This window comes from Aplidium turbinatum, chromosome 12 (assembly GCF_918807975.1).
Source record: "Aplidium turbinatum chromosome 12, kaAplTurb1.1, whole genome shotgun sequence".
In the NCBI taxonomy this organism is placed as follows: Eukaryota; Metazoa; Chordata; class Ascidiacea; order Aplousobranchia; family Polyclinidae; genus Aplidium; species Aplidium turbinatum.
Window position 1 is genome coordinate 13,688,503 of NC_137483.1, and position 5,561 is coordinate 13,694,063.

General features: G+C 35.8%; 1 pseudogene across 1 annotated transcript; it reads left to right on the forward strand.

Moving 5' to 3' along the window:
- The first annotated feature begins 2,109 nt into the window (after positions 1 to 2,109).
- Positions 2,110 to 4,591, forward strand: LOC145781409 (type I iodothyronine deiodinase-like; annotated as a pseudogene). The gene is made up of 3 exons (XR_014290732.1): positions 2,110 to 2,293; positions 2,744 to 2,938; positions 3,593 to 4,591. The product of XR_014290732.1 is annotated as a type I iodothyronine deiodinase-like (transcript).
- Positions 4,592 to 5,561: the final 970 nt, after the last annotated feature.

Genomic DNA, 5,561 nt, shown 5'->3' on the forward strand with positions numbered 1-5,561 from the left:
AGGAAGATCCAGGCAGCAAACGTGTGATGATGATGAAAATAATAATAACACTAATGAGAATAATATGATGTGCAGGCTTCACCAACCTGGATGTTTGAGGTTGGGGCCACAATTGTGACCACCTTCACCTAGTATTTAGATTACTTGCACATTACAGTCTTCCTATAAAAATTGCCCAAGGTTTAGGCTTAATGTGACAAGTAAGACTGGTTACAATTTTGATTATGTTTCAATGGATCATACCACGTCTCTAAAATCAATACCCAAAATTGGTCTAACTCTTTCATTTTTTTCTGTTTGCCTTTTTATATAATATATTTTTAATAAGTTGCCTAGCAAACTCAAAAACACAATCAATTTAATCAACTCTCGCAAACCTAAAGCAGTGACCTTCCGGCCATGCTGCGTCAGCAAAAGAATTTGACATCGTGAGGTCATGCACTACGTCATGGAATTTTTTACGCTCAAACGCTCATGTTCATGAATTAAAAACTATGTCATTGCTTTTTGCCTACATTGATTCAATGATAGTCTGCATTGGTTAGATTGATTTATATCAGTGTTTGAGCTACTGTAGATAATAGTTTTTGTTTCATTGCTTTTGAATTATAATAGGCCTAATATTAATTATTATTAAGCGTTTATTTCAGACCTTGCAATTCATATGAAGCGAAAAGAACAATTCAACAAATTCAGCATAAATAAGCAGACACATCAGGCGTGTACGTCCAGAATAACATTGTATCAGGGATGCGTAAATTTTACATACATACGTAATATTTCTATTTAAATAAGGACCTTCTGATGGATCCCCCTTTTAGGTGAAACAGGCTGTAGAGGTTTAAGAAAGTAATACAGTAACTATATATATTTGATGTAATTCGTTCTGCTTAGCATTGAGCACTTTTTGTAGTATTAATAATATTTATTGTTACATACATACATAACTGCAAACAGTGCACACTGTTTCCACAACAGCTTGGGTTTCAAAAATGGGAAAACGTTATCTATCTCCGTGGCCGTATTCAGTGTACCTACTGCACTGCGGAGGCTGGAAGGCCGAAACGGTGTGCACTGTGTATATTGATTACTTTATTACTTTACTAGACCAGATAAAGCAATTTAATATTTACTCAAAAAGGATTCATCTAAACGACAATATTCTTTAACGAACGACTCAGCCAAAGTTTTGTCTATGATCTTTCTTCTAAGGGATAAAATTATTTTTAGGTTAGGTTTTGCCCACATTAAAAAAATGTGAGTCTATGCTTAGCTATAGTCATGGCAATATTTATAAGAAAACGTTATATTGAAAAAATAAAACAAATAAAATGAAATGTAGGCTTATAATAATTTAGGCATTTTAATATGATAGTAATAGATGCTGATCGTTTGGCAAGCTATAGAAAGAAATTTATAAGTTGGCCTAGTTCTACAAATCTACTTGTGGCGCAAATTATTTGTATAAAAAAGAAAAGAATTTAAACAAATGTAGCTTATAAGGAAAATAAAGTGTTGCAATATAGCCTAATAGCGCAATCTATCTAGGACGTTTTATGGAAAGCTGTAATGGCAATAAAAACTTCGGAGACCTAGCAAATTTCAGATGTTGTGAAACAATAATTGATTGTTCTACGGATGTTGAATTTTGTAAATCATGAATTTTGTAAATGCTTTCGTTATTTGTTTTAAATCGGTTTGAAATTTTCACAAGGCCTGAAGAGAACTAATTGATTTCTTTATCCAATCAAAAGCAGGATATTTCCAATGAGTAAAAATAAAATCCATCCTCTTTGTCGTTGAATCAATGGAAAAAAGACGAACATTGATAGTTAGGTTTACGGCCCACTGTGGTAGGTTATTGGGAACACAGATGAAGTTTTTCGTTATACCATGAAAAAACACGTTGTTTGCGCAAAAGCTTTTTTTCTTGATTGTGGTGGTTTCGTAATGATCTGTTGACTGTAACATAACAAAAAGTTTGCTGAGTTCCAAATGATGACGTTGCAGATTAAGGCAGTATATATAAATCGAGACATTTCGAATGCCTGTTATACGTTCGTTGAAATAATTATAGTCCACTACCCAAATTTCTTCCTTCTACAAAAAAGAAAGTTACGCAGTGTCTTGAAGAAGCATGGTCCTGAAAGATTTCTTTGTCAATGTATTTGTAGCTATATTAACCGCCGCTGATTTGCTCGTTCTGATGAGTTCAAACCTCATTAGAATCTTGGGAACAAAAACACATATCAGGAAACCTTTACGGCCGATAGACTACGGATGGATTTTTGAGGTAAACTTTTGTTGCTTTAAAATTGCTTGCAAGAACTGAGTGAGTAAAGTTACCATAATGGAACTTGTAAATAAGCTACATTGACTTATCAGAAGTTTTACTGAAGTAAATCTGCAATAATGTGTGGTGTCTCAACCCAAAAAGTGTTTAAGATGATTGGACGCAGGCATCTCGATCCCGGACGTTATACAGACCCCGTAGTCTATAGAACATCATTTGAAACTTTTGATTTGCCATGAACTATGAAGAAGAGTTGAATTCAATGATCGAGAAATGTTTGTTTTTAGTTGTTTGTGAAGACGTGTCAATAAAAAATCTCAACACACATAAGCCACATCGCAATTTCTTGATAGACCTCTTATTTTTATGTTACTTTCAATCAGTGATTTAATTCTTTGTAGCATTGAGATAAAACAACAAAGCAATGAAAACATATGAATTTATCTACAGTGGAAAACTATTCCTTCCATAGCCAGTGGTCTAAAAAGAGAAATAACCAAACAAGCAAAGCGTGGAAAAAAGCCCCCAGACTTTCCTATTTGGGATCAGTACGGAAAACCGACTCAACTTTTCAAGTACATGAAAAAAGATCGACCTCTTGTAATCAACTTTGGATCGTGCTCCTGACCTCCATTTATGGCTGAGGTAGTCAAAATGACGTAGCCTATTGTAAAAATATTAGCTAAAATAGTTAAGCCAATATTTTGTAATTTTTTTTGATTTAAACTATTTTTTTAGTTTCTTAATATTTTTGATCAAATAATAAACAAAGTTTAAAAATTTACTGATTTAAAACTTATTCAGCTATTTTGGCTAAGCATAGCCTACATGAGATCCATTCCCTTTTTGCTATTAATATAAATTTACGACGTAGGGCTGGCTAATTTAGAGTTATCTAACAAAGCATATTTGTAAATCTTGGAATAGATTTTATCTGCAGGCTATTACTTGATGAATGCATATTGCATCATCACTATACTTTTGATTTAACAGTTAGCAACTTAACTTAATCTACAGTAGACCACCACGAAATCATCATACCATTGTGCGTAGGCAGTAGCGTGAGAACAAATTAGGGTTTCGAAACCTTTCTAGGGGACTGGAAAGGTACAGTTACATGCCTTTTTGTCATAGCCTAGCCCGAGCGCATTTGTTTTGCGGTGTCTTGTTTTGGAGGCCTGGGGATGTCATTGGTACAGGGCCCAATGTAGCCTCTCAACGGGCCTGAACGTAGGCCTATTTGTATCATCACATAAATTCAACGCAGTAGATTTATTGCTTAAGTGAATTCTATTTCAGATCAATCGCTTCAATCAAATGATCAGCGATTACACGGAGCAGCCAATCGACTTTGTCGTTGTTTACACTGAAGAGGCTCATCCCACTGACGGCTGGACTCTCAATGACAACGCTTACCAATTGAAACAGCACAAAACACTGAGCGATAGACTCAAAGCAGCCGAAACTTTTGCTGACAATACAAAAGTTGCCTGTCCCATCTTGGTAGACAATTTAGAAAACGAAATGAACAAAGCTTACTCTGCAGCACCAGAACGCTTGTATGTTGTTTATAATGACGTCATCGTGTTTGAAGGAGGAAAGGGGCCGTTTTTTTACGACCTTACAAAAATGGAATGTGCTGTCAAACAGCTAGTGAAATTCAAAAGCAAAAGTAACTTTTTTCTTGGCAGACTACTGCATTTTAAACTTCTTTGCATGAAACTAACAATAAGAAATAAAGGACAGTCGGCTATTTTGTTATATCTTCCCGGGTAATCATGTACTCAGTTGTGCCTCTGCTTTGTAACGCGCTGAGGAGCAACGCATTCTGCGTCCGATACAGCGCTATATAAAAACACGTATTATTATTATTAAGGATGTTACTTATCTGTTTTTGTATAAGAATCGAACGAACATGTGAGATTCAAAGCTTTCTACAAAAACATGTAGACAAGTGCAATGGTGGATCGACCAGATATTTCCAAGCCAATTTTTCGTATCGTTTGCGTGATAAACTGTAAATAAGCTGTTGATCTTTAAAACTACAGTATTCGCATGTTGTGATTAATCCTTGTATTCTTCGTTAACCAGCCCTTAAAATTGTTCCTTTTTAGCCGACTCGCTGAAATTGCGGAGCACGGAGTCAAACTCCCTATTGTCTGCAAAGGAGTGACATGACAAAATTATTTTTGCGCCCTTTGTTGTGAAAATTGATGACAACCTTTGTTTAAAAAAAAAAGAAACAAAAGTTTGATAGACTTCCATCGCAACAAGGAAAGCAGTAAAATAAACGATGTGAAATTTTATGTATCGTCGTCTTCCTTCGTTCGTATGAAGCAGAAAACATTTTTTGGATTGAAAAGGAAAGAAGGAGGTGGCAGACTTTTTTTCTTAACCCATCAAGCGAGCAAAGGTCATTTATTCGGTTGTGGGGGTAAAACGGGGATCTTAAGAATATATATGTGCTTACCCAATTGCACCACACTGACAAAGGCCAGTGCCGGTCTTACGGTATTTCGGGCCCTGTGCGGAATATGTTTTGCGGGCCCCAATGACAATGATCCAATTCAGTAGCGTAGATAGATATTTTGAAAGGGGAGAGGGGGTTTCGACGGCCGGCAGGCGAAGCCTGGCGGCGTGTTCGCTGAAGGCGACACCCAGCGGCGGGGGGTCTGGGGGGCCTCCCCCAGAAAAGTTTGGAAAATTACTTTGAATTTGGTGCATTATGAAAGCATGTTCCACAAAAATTTGAGTATGAATATTACTGTAAAATGGTGCTGTCCAGTGGCATAGCAAAAGAATAAGATCATGTTTTCTTTGGCATTTTTCGGAAATAAAGCTGATTCTCTATGTTTTCTTGTTGCTAATTCCTGGCTGAGATATTTAAATGTTTGGTATTGGCAAAACTCACTCTTTTAATGTAGTTTCGTTTAAAATTAGGCAAACTTTAAGAGACATAGGTTAATTGCTTTTTTGCCAGATTATTACTGTTTTATTATTGATTAATTTTGTCCTCGGTTGATAAAAAAAAATTATCTTATTCCGGTAAGTCGCCGACTTTTGTGCTTTAAAGTTAACCTAAAGTTTAGAATATGTAACGTTATAGACGTCATACATCTTGATGAGTGTCAGACAAATAGCTTTAAGACAGTGAACTTACTTCATTCTGACATTTTCAAGTTTTGTATAACGAATCAATGGAATCAGCTATAGGCTATATAAAAGGTGAAGGTCAGTGCAATTTTTCACATCCGTGGATATTGCGGTG